At 40.1% G+C, this 20,345-nt stretch overlaps 1 protein-coding gene across 1 annotated transcript in view; it reads left to right on the forward strand.

Annotated features, from left to right (window-relative positions):
• Nucleotides 1–5,590: 5,590 nt before the first annotated feature.
• Nucleotides 5,591–20,345, forward strand: part of ACSM3 (acyl-CoA synthetase medium chain family member 3) — an 82,287-nt gene continuing 67,532 nt past the window's right edge. Inside the window, exon 1 of the mRNA XM_043456008.1 lies at nucleotides 5,591–5,672. The gene's annotated coding sequence lies outside the window, so the exon portion shown is untranslated. The remainder of the gene's footprint in view (nucleotides 5,673–20,345) is intronic.

Here is a 20,345-nt window from a genome sequence, read left to right on the forward strand (position 1 = left end):
TCTTTGCTCCAGTCAAGTTGATTCTAAGTGTAATCAAATGACTTGACATTAAAGTGGAAGGATATTACCCTTCTAACAGAGTCACTTTCAAGCTGTATGACTTATTTTAAGGTTACTTGTTCTCTGCTCAACATAATTTCCTCATTTTAAAAAAAAATGGGCATAGTTCTACTTACCTTACAGAGATGCTATATGACATATGAAAAACATTCAAGAAATGGTAATCCTCTTCCACTCCATGTAAGATGTTCTGAGGAAATTAAAGCTTAGTGCCTTTTAAGAAGGAGGTGTTGGAGAAGACTCTTGAGAGTCCCTTGGACTGCAAGGATATCCAACCACTCCATCCTAAAGAAGATCAGTCCTGGGTGTTCATTGGAAGGACTGATGCTGAAGCTGAAACTCCAATACTTTGGCCACCTCATGAGAAGAGTTGACTCATTGGAAAAGACCTGATGCTGGGAGGGATTGGGGGCAGGAGGAGAAGGGGACAACAGAGGATGAGATGGCTGGATGGCACCACCAACTCGATGGACATGAGTTTGAGTAAACTCCGGGAGTTGGTGATGGACAGGGAGGCCTGGCGTGCTGCGATTCATTGGGTCGCAAAGAGTTGGACATGACTGAGCGACTGAAGTGAACTGAACTGAAGAAGGAGGTGAGCATTCTTGCTCATGCTTTCCTTGACCCTTGTGCAACAATGTATCTTGCCCAAGAACTGGCCTTTCTTTAGGTCCCCAGCTAATGATCACACAGCACATTACTCATGGAAATACTTTTCTTAGACTCTGTGTTAATTATAACTGTAACAAATATATATATATATATATATTTATATATATATATAATAATATATATATATATAATAATTATATATTATAAGGGTGGTTATGATAATTGTAACAAATCTTACCTGGGAACCTGTTTCTCAGCAACAATATATCTCACCCAGAAACACATTGCCCAGAACCGGTTCCTTCTGACTAATCTTGTACTGAAGGTATCTCAGCATGTGTGCCTTGGGAAAGGGTCTAATGGAGCTTGAACAACCTTGAAGTGTTCTTTTTATCTATTCTCAGCAGCCAGTTGAGAAGTCTGCAATGCCCTGCTTAGTGAGGCGGCTATTCTACTACCCCCTTCTAATGTCTGTGTCAGTAGCTTTTTCTGTCACTTTCACTTTAAGTAAAAATCTACACAAAGCTCTGAGTGACTGAGACTGTCTTTTGATCCCAGAGTTAAATATTCTTTGGAGACCACGAATCTGGCAGCACCGTTCACTGTAAGATATCAGTTCCAACACTAAACTCATTTTCTTCTTGTTACCTTATGATGGAAAAGAAGGTATGTTAAAAGAATCTCTCAAAAACCTGGTGTTGACTGGGAAGTGCATTTATTTATTCACATTTTTTCTTAAGACAGGTGGGTATAAGAATGATTCCAATCACTTAGGTCAGAATTCTCCAGGAGAATTAGTTTAATAATCTTAGAAGAAGACTCAAGTGCAATGGGTTAGTCTCTGGGATTAAACTTGGAGTGAGGGTGGTTATTATACTTGAGTTGCGTGCTTGAGAAAACCTGATCTACTACTTCCAGGGATAACAGATCTCCCTGTAAAATAAGGGATGTAGGTGTTAACAAAATACACTGGGTAAATCTAAAAGCTCTAATTGGTTTCACTGAACAATTTATGAATTGAAAAGTGTCCCATCTAGCAAACAGAGAGCAACGCCAAAGAACTACAGAGAGGGAAAGGTGTTTAAAAGCAAGACAAGGAAGTCATAGACAAAAACTATTCAGATTTATCTGTGGGGGACAAAGGGGTCTAAGTGGCAGATGACTTTATCCTTCTTTTGAGGATGGAAAGGTTTACCTCATTGGTTCTGATCAATAAATTTCTTATTGACCTATTAGAATTACATTCTTGGAGAATGTTGTGAGCTTTTGAAAGACTACAACGAACCAGGGAGATTATTGTGATCATTATAAGCAGGATAATTCCCAACATTTGGAGTGTACTTTGGAGACATGGTCCCTAAGGACCAAAACAATCAAAATCAAATAAGTTGAAAAAAGACGCTGAAGTAGTCATCTTTTTAAGCCAAGTTGGATCACTTCAGTGGTCTTTCGTAACTGAATTTTAACCTCCCCAGAAGTGTTCATCTACATGCAGTGGGTGGTGTTGGCTACAACACAGACACTTCCTTGTTCAGCTAAAAGGCAATCAAGGGCTAACCTGTTATCAAGAATGACTTTGGCCAAAGAATCTAAAGATTTTGGTAGACAGTTATTGCTAAAGCAGCAGATTCCGCAACATTTTTAAGAGTTAAGGAGAGGCTCCTTGTTTGTAGGGAAGTAAGAATCTATCAAAGGGAGCTAATTTTGAATCTTGAATGCCTCCTGGTAATTTCCATTTGAATCAGTATAGTTTGTAGGCCACACAGGTAGTTTTATTCTGGTACTGTTACTTTATATTCCTTTCTTTGTATAGATCCTGAATGCAAAATTCCCCAAGTTTATGGTAGTTAAGCAGAGATAGGGGTTCTTTGGCAGCCGGGGCAGATATGATCTTTTTTTTTTTTCCCTAATGACAAATCCATCAGTCTGAGAAATTACCTACACCCTCCCTCTCCTTAACAAAGGCCTAGGAGATACAGTCAATGGTGTCATCTTTCCAGGCTAAAGGAAGAAAGAGAGAAAGAGAGGGTTTTATATCTAGTTAACATATCAAGTCCTAATCTGGCATCTTGGGAGGAAGCAGTCTACTTTGATGTCAGCTACTTATCTTCCCAGTCAATTTGATTTGGCATTCTCTGGTGTTTCTATGGAGAAGGCGATGGAACCCCATTCCACTACTCTTGCCTGGAAAATCCAATGGACAGAGGAGCCTGGTAGGCTGCAGTCCATGGGGTCGCTAAGAGTTGGATACAACTGAGTGACTTCACTTTTACTTTTCACTTTCATGCATTGGAGAAGGAAATGGCGACCCACTCCAGCCTTCTTGCCTGGAGAATCCCAGGGGCGGCGGAGCCTGGTGGGCTGCCCTCTATGGGGTTGCACAGAGTCGGACACGACTGAAGCGACTTAGCAGCAGCAGCAGCAGCAGTGTTTCTATTGGATCAGATGTCAGGTAGAGCCTTTAGCTGTGAGGTGTACATACAAAGTTCAAGTCCCTGAAGTTTGGCTGCCATCTGGATAGTGAAGAGGACCTGAAACAGTCTCTTCCAAGGAGATCTAAGAGCAGTCTTGGTTCTTACTATCTCCAAATCAGAAGGATAGGGGAAAAATATGTAAATGTTAGTTTGGAAAGTTGTAGCCAGGTTTCAGGAAGCTGGAAGAATTTAAAATCCAGTCCAGGGAATTCCCTGGCAGTCCAGTTAGGACTTAGCACTTTCATTCTGGAGGCCTGGGTTCAATCTCTGGCCAAGGAACTAAGATCCCACAAATGACACAGCCAAAGAAAGGAAGGAAGAAAGAATCCAGTCCAGTTTGCAAGTATAAAAGAAAACCCCAAAGTTGATTAACAGAATTATAATCTAACATCAACAAAAAAAGTGCAAATATAATTTTTCTCTTTCAATTACTAGGTTTTTTTTCTTATTTTTCTAGGATAATTAAAGTAAAACTAATCTGTTTACATAAGACTTAGACTAAATATTTACATAAATACAATAAGAATAGTGATTGGCCATATAAATTCCTTTTAAGACTGCTTTGCTAGAACTTTTTATAAATTTAAACTTTCAAGGCCAGGAAACCAAACTAAAGTTCAAGCAAGTCCTTAAAGCTGTCTGATCATATCTGAGTCTATTCATATTTATTTCAAATGTTATTACAGTCAAAGCATTGTTTCTAATTACAATGTTTCTAATTGTCCTGTTACAGGATAGCAGCTTTTTATTGAACTTATGTAAATACCTATGTTGCCAGAAAAGAACACTAAACAGTTTCCATATATTGGAGACACATAGGGAGAAAAAGTAAATGTTTCATCTTTGTTTACAAAGGCATATTTTATCAAATTGATGTAAGTCCAAATAGCTTAGGAGAAAACATTTACTTAAATCTGGAATAGGAAAATATTTGAGAACTGGCAATGTCGCCAAAAAAAAGTCATAAGAACTGTAATTATCTTCCTCAGCTTATTCACTCTGATGTTATTAATTCTTATTCTTGAATCCTCTTTTCCTCCTAGTTCTAGAAGAAACTAGGAAGAAAAGAAAATTACCAGTTCAGTTTTATGATCTTAAAGTTAGCAGAAAACTGCACTTGTCAAAGTTCTTTTCCATGAATTTTCTTTGAGAATGAAGCACTTTTGCAGGAGGGCTTTTGGAAAAGCATCAGAGTAAAACAATAATTCTCTGCAAATGACAGAGTTTAAAATGCCCATTATGACGAGAGTTCATTATAATGAAATTAATAGGGAAATTTGGTTATATCTGTGACAAACAACATTTTAAGATAATAACTAGAATTATGACTGATAGTACCAGGACACATCATATTTCCAGGATAATAGCTAGAATTATAATAATAATTTTAAGATAATAACTAGAATTATGACTGATACTACCAGGGCACATCATATTTCCAGGATAATAGCTAGAATTATAATAATAATTTTAAGATAATAAATAGAATTATGATTGATACTACCAGGACACATCAAATTTCTAGGAGTTTCATACAATTTCTGAAGCAAATCTAACCCGTATAAACAAAAGAGAAAGAAAGCTTTGTGTTACTTATTTGACACTATTTCCCATGTAATTTTGAGACAGAAAGGCAAGAGTATAGCCATTTTGGAAAAGAACTGGGAAACGGACTTGGGCAAAACAGGCCTTAGAAGCTAATGAACAGAGGCCCTGAGGTCTGAGTCCCAGAGACAAGAATCAGAAATAAATTATTAACTTTATCTCTGTTACACTAAGGAGTGTACCTAGAAATTCAACTATAAACTTTAACTTTATGTCTTTTGGTGTTTTGTTGCAGAAAATTCTCATGCACTCCTTTCCCCTAATAGAACCACTCCCTATTCCTGAAGCCATCTACTACTGATCTAGAAGTCTGATAATTTCCGGAAATTATTAGTGATCATGAGACACACTTTCCCTTTTTTATAAAAGTAACCTGCCCATTCTATCCCTCGAGTTGGCACTTTTGTTCCCACCTTTTCCTTTGAGCACACACTATCTCTTTTAATGAAACCTTTGCTTTTCTTAAAGTCTTATGGAAGCAATATTCATTTCTATGGTATTGCTGTTCAAGAATCAGGAGAGGGCCCCTTAACCTACCAAATAAGCCTAAATAAGCTGTCTACCTTTTTATAAGGAGAGAGAACAAATCTTTTGAAATGTTTTAGAGACCCTTTGGAAATTTTCAAAGTTACTTTGTGGTTAAAAAGGACTACATGTAGAATTTGATTCAGGGAAGTTTGTCACAAGATATAACAAAGGTTTTAAAATACTTGGTTAAATAGGATCATAGGTCACTGTGAAACAGCACTTAGTTACCCATTCAACTAAAGTGACAACAGAAAATGTTAAGGTAAATACAGAAAGTTAAATAGCTTTCTTTTTAACTTTAGCTCTTTTAATGGAGAAGATTAGAATTTCTGAACACAGAAGCTTATTTGACAAAACGCAGAATTCCTGTTTTTAGGAAGATGATTTTAAAAGGTAAGTAAAAACCTTTTGCAATCTGTTATCAAGAGCAAACCAATAGCCCAGAAGACTTTGTTCTTACAGCAGAGAGAAAACCAAATGATAATTTTACAGCAGTTTATTTTTGGTATTAAAACCCTTATACTTAATTAAATTCCAATCTTAGCCAGTTTTGACTACACAAAAATATTCCTTTCCAAAGATTTCTCTGTCACGAATCTTCTTTTACTGAAAACACATATCCTACTTCCCATGCACATGGAAATGTTTAAATCCTTATTATTTCCAATAGCTTTAATCACATATATTAGAATTTTTAACTCTTAGAGATCTTTAATTTTGAATGAAAACTAAAAAGTACATGTTCACAACTATTTTTTTACATTAGCATTCTGTAATTTGCCAAACATAATTTTTAAAATAATTTCTAGAAAAATGTACTTTCTGAAATAAAATTTCTCAGCCTAGAATTAAGCATCAGTTCAGTTCAGCCACTCAGTCATGACCAACTCCTTGTGACCCCATGGACTGACTCACACCTTGCCTGTCTGTCACCAACTCCCGGAGCTTGCTCAAAACTCATGTCCATCAAGGGGTGATGCCATCCAACCATCTCATCCTCTGTAATCCCCTTCTCTGCCCACCTTCAATCTTTCCCAGCATCAGGGTCTTTTCCAATGAGTCAGTTCTTTGCATCGGGTGGCCAAAGTACTAGAGCTTCAGCTTCAGCATCAGTCCTTCCAATGAATTATTCAGGACTGATTTCCTTTAGGATTGACTGGTTTGATCTCCTTCCAGTCCAAGGGACTCTCAAGAGCCTTCTCCAACTCCACAGTTCAAAAGCATCAATTCTTTGGCGCTTGACTTTCTTCATAGTCCAACTCTTACATCCATATATAACTACTGGAAAAACCATAGCTTTGACTAGATGGACCTTTGTTGGCAAAGTAATGTCTCTGCTTTTCAATATGCTGTCTAGGTTGGTCATAGCTTTTCTTCCAAGGAGCAAGTGTCTTAATTTCATGACTGCATGAAATTAATTAAACATGCTTACTAATAAACTCAAATATCTTTACTCTCTATACAAGAGGGTGCCAAAAATAATATAAACCTATGTTTAGCAAGTAGTATTTCATTATTTTATCTGAGGGGTGGAGATGATCTAGATATTAAATTGAAAACAGCTCTTTGCAAGAAGCAGACCTCTGCAGGAGGCCCTTTGGTCTTGTCATTTTAACAAAGCTATATTGCAACATAACTTTTAAACAAGGTGCCAAGCTTTTGGTCACACAATATCTTGCCTAATCCATTGATTCTTTTCTTATATCAAAAAATAGAAATGAAGAATTGGATAACTAGACCTTTTCCCCCAGGTCTTCTCCTCCAGTAATCTCATGAGCAAACTGTGTGAACAAGATAGACTCTAAAGAAAGATCAACAAGGAGTTGAGAAGTCTGCACACAATGGGAGATAGCAACGAATCTGACCACTTACCTCAATGATTAACTGAGATTATTTTCCCTTTTTCCTTTTAAAAATTTTCATGATTGAGCAGAATCTTCAGAGTTGGTTCTGGGACATGACTCCAACTTCTCCCCAGGTGGTTGGCCTCTTAAACATTTCCAATCCTATCAGCATTTGTCTCCTGAGTATTGGCTTTTGAGCTGCAAACAGCTGAACCTCAGTTTAGTAACACAATGACTATGCACCACTTAATTTAATGAAGCAAAACTTTAAAGTTTCAGATCACCAAAAAGATTTGAAGAAACCTTTATCTTACTTAGGCCCATGTAATTTGTTTTCAGCAGTTTTGTTTAGCTTACTTATAAAAATTTCATTATATCAGCTTCTCTTCTTGTTGAAAAAATTTATAAGAGAGAGAACATCAATTTATTTGACCAATAAACCAAAGATTAAGGAAAGTTGTATGTCTGTATTATTTTCAGTGTTGATAACTCTAAAGACATGCCTATTTTAATTAAACTAACAATCTTAATATTTACTAAAGATTAATCCCGGATCATGTGAACATGAAAAGCATCTGGGATAGTTTCTATTATAATTCATATAAGCACTTGTTTTTAATCAAGTTAAGTAGAGCTTTTTGCAAATCAATTTTATTGATACCATCAGTTCGTTCCGACGCTCAGTCATGTTCAACTCTTTGTGACCCAATGGACTGTAGCACACCAGGATTCCCTGTTCTTCACCAACTCCCAGAGCTTGCTCAAACTCATCTTCATCGAGTCGGTGATGCCATCCAACCATCTCATCCTCTGTCATCCCCTTCTCTGCCCACCTTCAATCTTTCCCAGCGTCAGGGTCTTTTCCAATGAGTCAGTTCTTTGCATCGGGTAGTCAAAGTATTAGAGCTTCAGCTTCAGCATCAGTCCTTCCAATGAATATTCAGGACTGATTTCCTTTAGGATGGACTGGTTGGATCTCTTTGCTGTCCAAGGGGCTCTCAAGAGTCTTCTCCAACACCACAGTTCAAAAGCATCAATTCTTCGGTGCTCAGCTTTCTTCATAGTCTGACTCTCACATCCATATGTGACTACTAAAAACCATAACTTTGACTAGATGGACCTTTGTTGGCAAAGTAATGTCTCTGCTTTTTAATGTGCTGTCTAGGTTGGTCATAGCTTTTCTTCCAAGGACAAGTGTCTTTTAATTTCATGGCTGCAGTCACCATCTGCAGTGATTTTTGAGCCCCCCAAAATAAAGTATGTTACTCTTTCCATTGTTTCCCCATGGATTTGCCATGAAACAATAGAAGCAGATGCCATGATCTTAGTTTTTTGAATGTTGAATTTTAAGCCAGCTTTTTCACTCTCCTCTTTCACTTTCATCAAAAGGCTCTTCAATTCCTCTTCGCTTTCTGCCATAGGGTGGTGTCTTTTGCATATCTGAGGTTATTGATATTTCTCCTGGCAACCTGGATTACAGTTTGTGCTTCATCCAGACACACATTTCACATGATGTACTCTGAATATAAGTTAAATAAGCAGGGTGACATTATACAGCCTTAACATACTCCTTTCCCAATTTGGAACCCGTCTGTTTTTCCATGTCCGGTTATCACTGTTGCTTCTTGACCTGCATACAGGTTTCTCAGGAGACAGGTAAGGTGGTCTGGTATTCCCATCTCTTGAAGAATTTTCCAGTTTGTGTGATCCACACAGTCAAAGGCTTTGGCATAGTCAATAAAGCAGAAGTAGATGTTTTCCTGGAACTCTCTTGCTTTTCTGATGTTCCAGTGGATGTTGGCAATTTGATCTCTGGTTCTTCTGCCTTTTCTAAATCCAGCTTGAACATCTGGAAGCTCTCAGTTCATATACTGTTGAAGCATGGCTTGGAGAATTTTGAGCATTACTTCGCTAGCATGTGAGATGAGTGCAATGGTACAGTAGTTTGAACATCCTTTGGCATTGCCTTTTTTGGGGAATGGAATGAAAACTGACCTTTTCCAGTCCTGTGGCCACTGCTGAGTTTTCTAAATTTGCTGTCATACTGAATGCAGCACTTTCACAGCATCATCTTTTAGAATTTGAAATAACTCAGCTGAAATCCCATCACCTCCACTAGCTTTGTTCATAATGATGCTTTCTAAGGCCCATTTAATTTTGCATTCCAGGATGTCTGGCTCTATGTGAGTGATCACACCTTCATGGTTTTCTGGGTCATGAAGATCTTTTTTGTATAGTTCTTCCGTGTATTCTTGCCACCTCTTCTTAATATCTTCTGCTTCTGATAGGTCCCTACTATTTCTGTCCTTTATTGTGGCCATCTTTGCATGAAATGTTCCCTTGGTATCTCTAATTTTCTTGAAGAGATCTCTAGACTTTCCCATTCTGTTGTTTTCCTTTATTTCTTTGCACTGATCACTGAGGAAAGCTTTCTTATCTCTCCTTGATATTTTTTGGAACTCTGCATTCAGATGGATATATCTTTCCTTTTCTCCTTTGCCTTTCACTTCTCTTCTTTTCTCAGCCATTTGTAAGGCCTCCTCCAACAACCATTTTGTCTTTTTGCATTTGCTTTTTGCAAAAGCATCCTTTTTCTTGAGGATGCTTTTGATCACTGCCTCCTATACAATGTTATGAACCTCCATCCATTGTTCTTCAGGCACTCTATCAGATTTAATCCCTTGAATCTATTTGTCACTTCCACTGTATAATCATAAGGGATTTGACTTAGGTCATACCTGAATGGTCTGGTGGTTTTCCCTACTTTCTTCTATTTAAGTCTGAATTCTACAGTAAGGAGTTCATGATCTGAGCCACAGTCAGCTGCCAGTCTTGTTTTTGCTGACTGTAGAGAGCTTCTCCATCTTCAACTACAAAGAACATAATTAATCTGATTTCAGTGTTGACCGTCTGGTGATGTCCATGTGTAGAGTCTTCTCTTGTGTTGTTGCAAGAGGGTCTTTGCTATGACTGGTGTGTTCTCTTGGCAAAACTCTGTTACACTTTGCCCTGCTTCATTTTGTACTCCAAGGCCGAACTTGCCTGTTACTCCAGGTATCTCTTAATTGCCTACTTTTGCATTCTAGTCCTCTGTGATGAAAAAGTGAAAAGGACTTTTTTTTTTTTTTAGTGTTAGTTCTAGATATTCTTGTAGGTCTTCATAGAACCATTCACCTTCAGCTTCTTCTGCATTAGTGATTGCAGCATAGACACGGTTACTGATATTGAATGGTTTGCCTTGGAAATCAACAGATATCATTCTGTCATTTTGAGATTGCATCCAAGTACTGCATTTTAGACTCTTTTGTTGACCCTGAGGGCTACTCCATTTCTTCTAAAAGATTATTGCCACAGTAGTAATATAATGGTCATCTGAATTAAATTCACCCATTCCAGTCTGTTTTAGTTCACTGATTCCTAAATGTTGATGTTCACCCTTGACATCTCCTGCTTGACCACTTCCAATTTACCTTGATTCATGGACCTAACATTCCAGGTTCCTATGCACTATTGTTCTTTAAGCATCGGAGTTTACTTTCATCTCCAGTTGCATCCACAACTGGGTGGTTTTTTTTTGCTTTGGCTCAGCCTCTTTATTTCTTCTGGAGCTATTTCTCCACTCTTCTACAGTAGCATATTGGGCACCTACTGACCTGGGGAGTTCATCTTTCAGTGTCATACCTGTTTGCCTTTTCATACTCTTCATGGGGGTCTCATAGCTCAAAGATTTTGTTGGGTGTATTGTTTGATGGGGAAGCAGAGCCTTGCTCCAAGGCTGCTTTTGACTGTTTTACCCAGGTCTCACATCACCTCCTTTCCCTAATTAACAACTGCTTGAATCTCATTGGATCTCATGGAAGGTCATGGAGGATGAATGAAGGCTCTTTCCTATTACCAAAGAAATAGGGGAGACAGAAAGGCCTTGTACCCAGGAACCCCACAGGACTTTGCACAATGTCAATATCAATTAAGATAGGTGTCCATTTCTCTTTGTTTAATATGGGAGCCCTTGCTTTCAATTCTACTTCTTAAGTAACTGATCTTTGTCTAATTGCGATATTTTCCATAGTGGGCATTGAAATTCTAGGCTATCTTTAATGACATTTTTGCCATTTTTGTAGATATTTACAATCTTCCAGGACTAGTTCTTAGACATAAAATAAACAAGTGTGCTGAAAGATAGCACACTTGACTTTTTCGAAATTATGGATCCTATCTTTATTATTATTATTACTTTAGCTAAGTCTTTGGGTTTTTCAGAGCCAGATTAATACTTAAGAGGAGTGTGTCATGGGGTTGGGGTTGCATGGTGTTTTACAGTGTACCTCACTGCAAGGAAATTTTCTTGAGGTTGGCAGGTGGCCTGGTATCAATCTAACTCATTCCATGACCCACTTATCCTGAAACAGGAGTCTTGGAATTAGGTGGAAACACTCTTCACAGCCATTAAATGCTCAACTGTGCCCACCAAGTTTTGAAGCTTATTTTGGCCTCTAAGATTCCAATTAGCAATTAGTCTTTACCTCATGTTCACTTTAACAGAAACCAACAGTAATGAAGGAAATGGAATTGGGGACACAATAAGTAACCAAAGAACTAGGGGGAAAATTGAACCAGAAGATGTCAACTGGGCTTCCCTGTTGGCTCAGATGGTTAAGACTGTGCCTGCAGTGCTGGAGATGTGGGTTCCATTCCTGGGTCCAGAAGATCCCCTGGAGAAGGGAAGGGTTACCCACTCCAATATTCTTGCTTGGGAAATCCCATGGACAGAGGAGTCTGGAGGGCAACAGTCCAGGTGGTCACAAAGAGTCGCAAATGACTGAGCAACTAAGCACATACACAGAGACATCAATTAATGGTGACTGTGGATTGATTCCAAACAAACAAATAAGGACTGCAGACTAAACCACCAGCAGTTCTCAGCATGGAGTCTGAGACAGACCAAGGCCTGGGGTTTGGAAGTTACTGAATACTTTCCAATAGAAGTCCCTGTGAGCACTGCCAACAATTCCCGTGGAATCCCGAACTGAGGACAGGGTTGAACCAACAGACTTCAGAAGTAAATGGGTATTGCAGATGAGGGGCTCCACATGGACGTGAGACTGTACTTCTACTGACAGTTGCCGTGTGGATCTTGTGACAAAATTAAGGGCCGGGGTTTCCACTAAAACACCTGGGAATTGTAGACTGAAAAGAGAAACAGACTGGGGGTTTGACATAAAGAGAGCAAAGCTCAGAACTTACCCGCAGCCTCAGAAATGGCAGAAAAGAGTGAACTCAGAGCAAACACCAGTGAATACCAGGTTTTTCTAGTGGCTCAGACAGTAAAGAATCTGCCTGTAATGTGGGAGACGTGGGTTTGACCCCTGGGTTGGGAAGATCCCCTAGAGAAGTAAATGGCAACCCACTGCAGTATTCTGGCCTGGGGAATTCCATGGACAAAGGAGCCTGACCGGCTACAGTCCACCCAGTGGCAAAGAGTCAGACTCAACTGAGCAACTTTCACTTTCACTCTGAGTTCACGGAGTACCACACTTCTGTTTCTTGTCGTCCCTGTACACCATCAGAAGTTCATTTTGGATTCCACCACTGCCACCAAGTCTGTTAAACAACAAAATTTCAACCAAGTAAATTGTATTATTTTTATTTTTTAATTAATTAAATTTTTTTTTTTTTTTTTTTGGCTGTGCTGGGTCTTCATTGCAGTGCATGGGCTTTCTCTAGTTGCAGTGCATGGACTTCTCTTGTTGCAGAGCATGTGCTCTAGAGCACGTGTGCTCAGTAGTTGTGACTTGCAGGCTTAGTTTCCCTATGGCATGCGGGATCTTAGTTCCCTGACCAAGGATCAAACCCACGTCCCTTGCATTGAAGGTGAATTCTTCAATTCACTGCTGGACTACCAGGGAAGTCCCCAAGTAAATTCTAAAGATCTAATTGGCTTTACTGAACAATTCTTGGATCAAGCGGCATCGCATCTGGCAAGTACAAAGGAATTCCAAACAGCTAAATGGCTCAGTGATAAAGAATCTGCCTGCCAAGCACAAGACACAGGTTTGATCCAAGGGTCAAGACGATTCTCTAGAGAAGGAAATGGCAACCCACTCCAGTATTCTTTCCTGGGAAATCCCATGGACCAAAGAGCCTGGTGGGCTATAGTCCATGGACTATAGTCCAAAGATTTGGATGTGACTTAGCAATTAAACAACAACAAAGACAGGGAAAGGTATTTTAAATGCAAGACAAGAAAAAGTGAATGTTAGTCACTCAGTCTATCTGACTCTTTGTGACCCCATGGACTGTAGTCCACCAGGCTCCTCTGTCCATGGAATTCTCCAGGAAAGAATACTGGAATGGGTTGCCATTTCCTCCTCCAGGAGATCTTCCCAACCCAGAGACTGAATTTGGGTCTCCTGCATCATAGGTAGATTCTTTACTGTCTGAACCACCGGAGTGGCCAACAAGAAAGTCATAAGCAAAAAAGATCATTTCAGGCTTAGGTAACATAGTTATGGAGGACAGACGGGGTTTGTGGCAGATTATCTCATATTTCTTTGAAGGATGGAAAGGATTACCCATCAACGCTGACCATAAAATTACACATTGACAGCTTAGGATAGCATTCCTAGGGAAAGCTTTACCTACAATTAGGTTAGGTAGTAAGTATTGGTTTTAGCACAAGTGACTCCATTTGGGGCCTTTTTTTTTTTTTCTTTTTTAACATAGATGTTGATAATCAATAGCTGCATTGGATGGACCAGGCTGGTATCTTAATATCATATAAGGTGAGCCTACTAAACATTATATTTCTCCAGATGTCATGCAATAGGAACTATAAAATATTATTTATGTAATCTTTTTGCTAAAAATTGACCTAGCTTCTAGTTCTAACAATCAGCTTACAAAAAATAAAGATAGAAAAACATGTTAAACTTAACCACAGGGATGAATTAGCAAAATCCAGAATTTTGAAAACCCTTCAGGATAATTCCATATCTTCTACAACAAATTATAAGTTAAAAAGATGAGGGATATGGAATTTATGGATAAAAACTTAAAGTATATATCAATAAAATGCAATGTGTGGGCCTTGTTTGGACTCTGAGTGAAAAAAAGACTATAAAACAAGACTTTATGAGTCATCTAATAAAATGTGAAACTTTTTAAATGATTTACCAATATTTGATAATGATAATAAGTGATTATTATGACTTGTTCAAGTGTTATAGTGGTACTTTTAAAAAGAGTCCTTATCACACACAAAAAAAGAGTCCTTATCATATAGAGATATATAAAGAAGTATTTATGGATTAAATAATATTATATTTAGGTTTGTTTAAAAGTAATGCAAAGAGAGGAAGGAGGGGGGTAAGGCTATAAATGAAACAAGATTGGCCAGTTGACAATTATTCAAGTTGAGTGACAGATTCATGGGGTTCATTATACTCTTGCAGCTATTTTTATATATGTTTGAAATTTTTCCCATAATGAGGGAGAAAAAGACAGAGATTGAGATCCAGACAGCAAGAGAGAGCCAGACAGCCAGACAGAGAACAAAGAAGTAAAAGAAACAAGTATAGATAATATTTTGAGAAGTCATGCTACCAAAAGAAAAGAAATGAAGAGGTGGAGGAAGACAAATGGCCTAAGATATTTTTGTTTTAATATGGGAGATATTCTCATGTGCTTGTGGCTGGCTACCTTTCTCTACTACAATCCTACTTCAAAGAGAGGAAGAAATTGATCATGTGGGAGAGAGAGGAGTGATTGAAGTACAGTTCTTGAGTAGCTGAGAGAGGATGATGTCAAGTGCACACTGGAGAGATTGGTCTAAGCAAGGAACTTGGACAGCTCATTCACTGGAAGGAATATAGAAAGTGTGGGCAGAGTTGAAAGAGTATCGGTTGATTAAACATTAGGGGGTTGAGGACATTCTTTTCTGGCTACTTTCAAATCTCAGTGAAATAAGAGGAAGGAAGGAGAAGTAGAGGTTTAAAAAAATAGAGGAATGTATGAAATGGTTATCTCCAGTTACAGAAATGTAGTGGGCCTTCCAGGCAGTGAAGAAGGGTTCACTTGCATTTTTAAAGTCCATCATCAAGTATCATCAACTTCCAAAATGTATTTCTCCAGTACTGTGTTAAGCTGCTCTTGCACAGGCACAAGATAGGCAGAGAGCAATCTGGAGCATGGCAGAAAGCTGGGTTTTGCCAGAGTAATATTGTGAGGAAGAGTAGTGCAAAGGAGTTGAGTAGTACATAGAATCTAAGATGGGTGAAATTTAAGTGAGGGCATGAAGAAGCTGATGCTCAAGTTAATGAACTGAATATTTTAGTGGATTCCAGAAATTACTCCCATACTAGTTGCAAGTTGGGGGGGTCCCCACACCCCCAAACCTCTGACTAACTGACTACAAACTTAGAAGGTTTCACAAATACCTCATGCTTGTTCATTCACTAGAATAATTAATATAATTCATAAAAGTATTAATTTATGATTATAATTTTATTATAAAGAATATAGATCAGGACCAGCAAAATGAAGAGAAACATAGGGTAAGGTCTGGGAGGATCCCAACTGCAGAACATCTGTGCCCCTTCTCTGTGGATTCAGAGCATGTCACCCAGCCAGCACATGGATCTGTTCATCATCCAGGAAGGTTCACTAAGTTTTTATTGGGGTTTCATATGTAGGCATTCAATTCAGTTCAGTTCAGTCACTCAGTTGTGTCCAACTCTTTGTGACCCTGTGGACTGCAGTACACCAGGCTTCCCTTTCCTTCACCAACTCCTGGAACTTGCTCAAAACTCATTTCCATCAAGTCGGTGATGCCATCCAACCATCTCATCCTCTGTCATCCCCTTCTCCTCCCACCTTCAATCTTTCCCAGCATCAGAGTCTTTTCCAGTGAGTCAGTTCTTTGCATTAGGTGGCCAAAGTATTGGAGCTTCAGCTTCAGCATCAGTTCTTCCCAAAGAATATTCAGGGTTGATTTCCTTGAGGATTGACTGGTTTGATCTCCTTGCCACTCTCAAGAGTCTTCTCCAATACCACAGTCCAAAATCAATTCTTTGCTGCTCAGCTTTCTTTATGGTTCAACTCTCACATCCATACATGACTACTGGGAAAAACCGTAGGTTTGACTAGACGGACCTTTGTCAGCAAAGTAACGTCTCTGCTTTTTAATATGCTGTCTAGGTTTGTCATAGTTTTTCTTCAAAGGAGCAAGTGTCTTTTAATTTCATGGCTGCACTCACCATCTGCGGTGATTTTGGAGCCCAAGAAAATAAAGTCTGTCACTGTTTCCATTGTTTCCCCATCGATTTGCCATGAAGTGATGGGATCAGATGCCATGATCTTCATTTTTTGAATGTTTAGTTTTAAGCCAACTTTTTCACTCTCCTCTTTTTCTTTCAACAAGAGGTTTTTTAGTTCTTCGCTTTCTGCCTTAAGGGTAGTGTCATCTGCATATCTGAGGTTATAGATATCTCTCCTGGCAATCTTGATTCCAGCTTGTGCTTCATCTAGCCCAGCATTTCACATGATGTACTCTGCATATAAGTTAAATAAGCAGGATGACAATATACAGCCTTGATGTACTCCTTTCCCAATTTGGAACCAATCTGTTGTTCCATGTCCCATTCTAATTGTTGCTTTTTGATCTGCATTCAGGTTTCTCAGGAAGTAGGTTAGGTGGCCTAGTATTCCCATCTCTTCAAGAATTTTCATGACTGGACTCAATCTCCTGTTCCCCCTTCTCTCCCTAGAGATAGGCTAGCTTCAAAACTCCAGCCCTGAAATTGTAACAGAAAGAGTCAATTTTGACTCTTCTGTGCTAGATCTATTTGTTTGTCTTTAACCCTCTTTTTTTTCTACTTTTGTTATTATAATCATACATAATGGCCTGTCACAGAGAATACTGCCCCTCTGCCTGACTGTTAAAGTGCCTTTGTTCAGAACCCTGTCCACCTGAAGATGGTAGGAAGCAAGAAATTAACAGATCTCCTTGCCTGAGGCTTGCCATTCATGAAGATGTTTGCAAGATTAAATGGCCTTTTCTTACTTTGTTTCCTCACCTCTCCTCCATCACTGACCCACAAAAGAACCTGGCATGCAGATTCTGACAAGATAGTTATTTTGAGACATTAGTCTGCCATCTTCTCTGTCAGCTGGCTTTCCAAATAAAGTCATATTCCTTGCTTCAACACTTTGTCTCTCATATTCATTGGCCTCTCTTGTGGTGAGCAGAGGGAGTTTGGACTTGGTAACAAGCTTGTCTTAGCCAGCCAGGAGCCTTGCTGCTCACAGCTAGCTGGCCCCAGTCAGGGAGTATTGACTAGCAGCTAGCAACTGGGACCATTTTCCCTAAGGGCCTTTCCTTCAAAATTCCCTGAAATGGCATTGGTCACCCTGGCATTTGGCAGTTGAAGCAAGGAATCAACAAACTTATTCAAGTCAATGGACTCAATTTTCTAGGGTACTACCCAATTCAATAGTTGGTTCATTTGTTTGTGATTTTGTGTGCCCTTTTGTGTTACAAGTTGAGGGACTTGATTTTGCAGGGTAAATCACTCTGGTGTGCACACTGCATTATGCAAATTCCCCCCTCAATTTGGGCTTTTCTTTCACAGGACAAACCAATTTGGTTGGTGTACCCTGTTGGAGGGGGAAGTGTTGTTGGACTACCTGTGTGGGAACTGGTTCATTGGAGAACTAGCTCTTGTTGGGCTAAGTCTACCTAGATGTAATTAGTTCATTTGTTTTGTAGGGTAAGTTTATTTACCTGAGTTGGAACTGCTTCATCTGTGCATTGATGCTGGAATTTGTTTGTGCTGTTTGTATCGAAATTTGCCTATGTCTTTTGTGTTTTGGTGTTATCAAACTTATAAAACTGGGAAATATTCCATCTGTCCCAAAGGAAAGCTCTTTGAGGCATATACTAGGTGTATATTAGGATTAGAAGAGCAACAGACCCTGAATGGCTCACAATATACAATCTTACAGTTAGAAGTGCTTTATAAATGAGAAGGACACTCTGATAAGGAAAAGGCCTGGAGTTTCTCTTGAACTTGAGGCATCTGATTCCAATTTCCCCTATAGGAGCCCCGGGTAACTTTGACAGTGGGGAACTTCAGCTCCAGTTTGGGGACCTCCCCCTGGGAAGGAAAAGTCTGACCTTTTGGTGAAAGGTCACAGGTCTAGTGGGCCTGGGAAGTTACATTAATGTGACTTTCTGGCTGGCTAGGTTTTGGCTTATTCTGGTTACTTTGGTAACACACAGACATCTGGTACTGTTTTCTTTAAGGCTTCCTCTAGTTTTCTTGTTTCTTTCTCCTTGAACCCTCTGTGAACAGGCAAGTGGCTGTGGAAGCAATTTAGGAACTCTGGTCAGGGTTACTCTCCGGTGTGTTCTGAAGGCCCACAGCTCACTGTGCCCCAGTAGCTGCCACCCAAGTGGGTGAGGGCTCTCTTTTCTTCATCCTCCCATAAGCTGAGGGTCAGGTCAGTTTTAATATCATGCAGGCACAGGTCAGGCACTTAAAAGCTATTAGGGTGCCTGCAGCTTGAAGACTCCCATGATAGGATAAGGGGAATATGGAACAAATCAGGCTCTTAGAGCACCTGCCCCCAACAAGACAACTTTCACACATCATGTCAGGCACATATTTGTTCAAGTAGAACACTGAGTCCACCGCCCCTCCCTGCCACCTTCCTGGTAGGATTACAAGACAGATTCCTGAGCCTCCCTGCCCTGTCTTTCCTGTTGCCTTAGCCTCTTTCCCCCTCCATTCAGATTGATTTGTGGGAGCCTGGATGTTGTCTCTGGGCCTTCCTTGGAGGCCTTCACCCCTAGACTAGAGGAGGAGAGGTGGAGCTTTCCAACATGGGTGGTTGGGTATGTCAGTCTTTCGGCAATCTTGATTTCAGCTTGTGCTTCATCCAGTCCGGCATTTTGCATGATGTACTCTGCATATAAGTTAAATAAGCAGGGTGACAATATACAGCCTTGATGTACTCCTTTCCCATTTTGGAACCAGTCTGTTGTTCCATGTCTGGTTCTAACTGTTGCTTTTTGACCTGCATACAGATTTCTCAGGAGGCAGGTCAGGTGGTCTGGTATTCCCATTTCTTGAAGAATTTTCCACAGTTTGTTGTGATCCACATTTGGAAGGCAAAGGGCTGCTACAATCTCAGCCCCAGAGATGGCATCTTCCACCAAACTGTGAGCAGGCTCCCAGCTGCTAACCACATCTTCCTGAGATCCTGGATGGTTGACATCTGCCAGGTGGGTTGCAGCCTGAGATCAGCTCTCCAAAGGAGACATATGGCACACCTGAGATGGTGCTCTCATGGCACACCCAGGAAACCAAGTGGCCGGGACTGGGGAGGTGATTAAGATGCACGGTCCACCTGGACAGTGTGCTCACCAAACACATGGTCACCTGAGCTGCTCAGACCTGGGAAGGGCACAAAATGCATGCCCAACCCACAGAGACTGAGCCAGAACTGTGTTGGTATCTCCTGTGAAGGTATGGGTCAGCAGTGGCCCGCCGAAAGGGCTCTGGGTGCAGCAGACCTGGGTACGACATAAGTCCTCTTGTAGGAGGTCACCATTAACCCCACCATAGAACCACCAGAACTTACACAGAACTGGGGAACAGACTCTTGGGGGGCACAAACAAAACCTTGTGTGCAGCAGGACCCAGGAGAAAGGAGCAGTGACCCCACAAGAAACTGACCCAGATATAACCATGAGTGTCCAGGAGTCTTCAGTGGAGGCGTGGCTAAGTGGTGGCCTGCTTCAGGGTCAGAGGCACTGAGTTCAGCAGTGTGTGCATGGGACCTTTTGAAGGAGGTTGTCATTATCTTCATTACCTCCACCATAGTTTGGTCTCAGGTCAAGCAACAGGAAGGGAACACAGCCCCACCCATCAACAGAAAACTGGATTAAAGATTTACTGAACATGGCCCCACCCATCAGAACAAGACCCAATTTCCCCCTCAGTCAGTCCCTCCCATCAGGAAGCTTCCATAAGCCTCTCATCCCTATCCATCAGAGGGCAGACAGAATGAAAACCACAATCACAGAAAAGTAACCAAACTGATCACATGGACCACAGCCTTGTCTAGCTCAGTGAAACTATGAGCCATGCCATGTAGGGCCACTCAAGACAGACAGGTCATGGCAAGAGTTCTAACAAAACAAGGTCCACTGCAGAAAAGT

Source organism: Cervus canadensis, chromosome 32 (assembly GCF_019320065.1).
Source record: "Cervus canadensis isolate Bull #8, Minnesota chromosome 32, ASM1932006v1, whole genome shotgun sequence".
In the NCBI taxonomy this organism is placed as follows: Eukaryota; Metazoa; Chordata; class Mammalia; order Artiodactyla; family Cervidae; genus Cervus; species Cervus canadensis.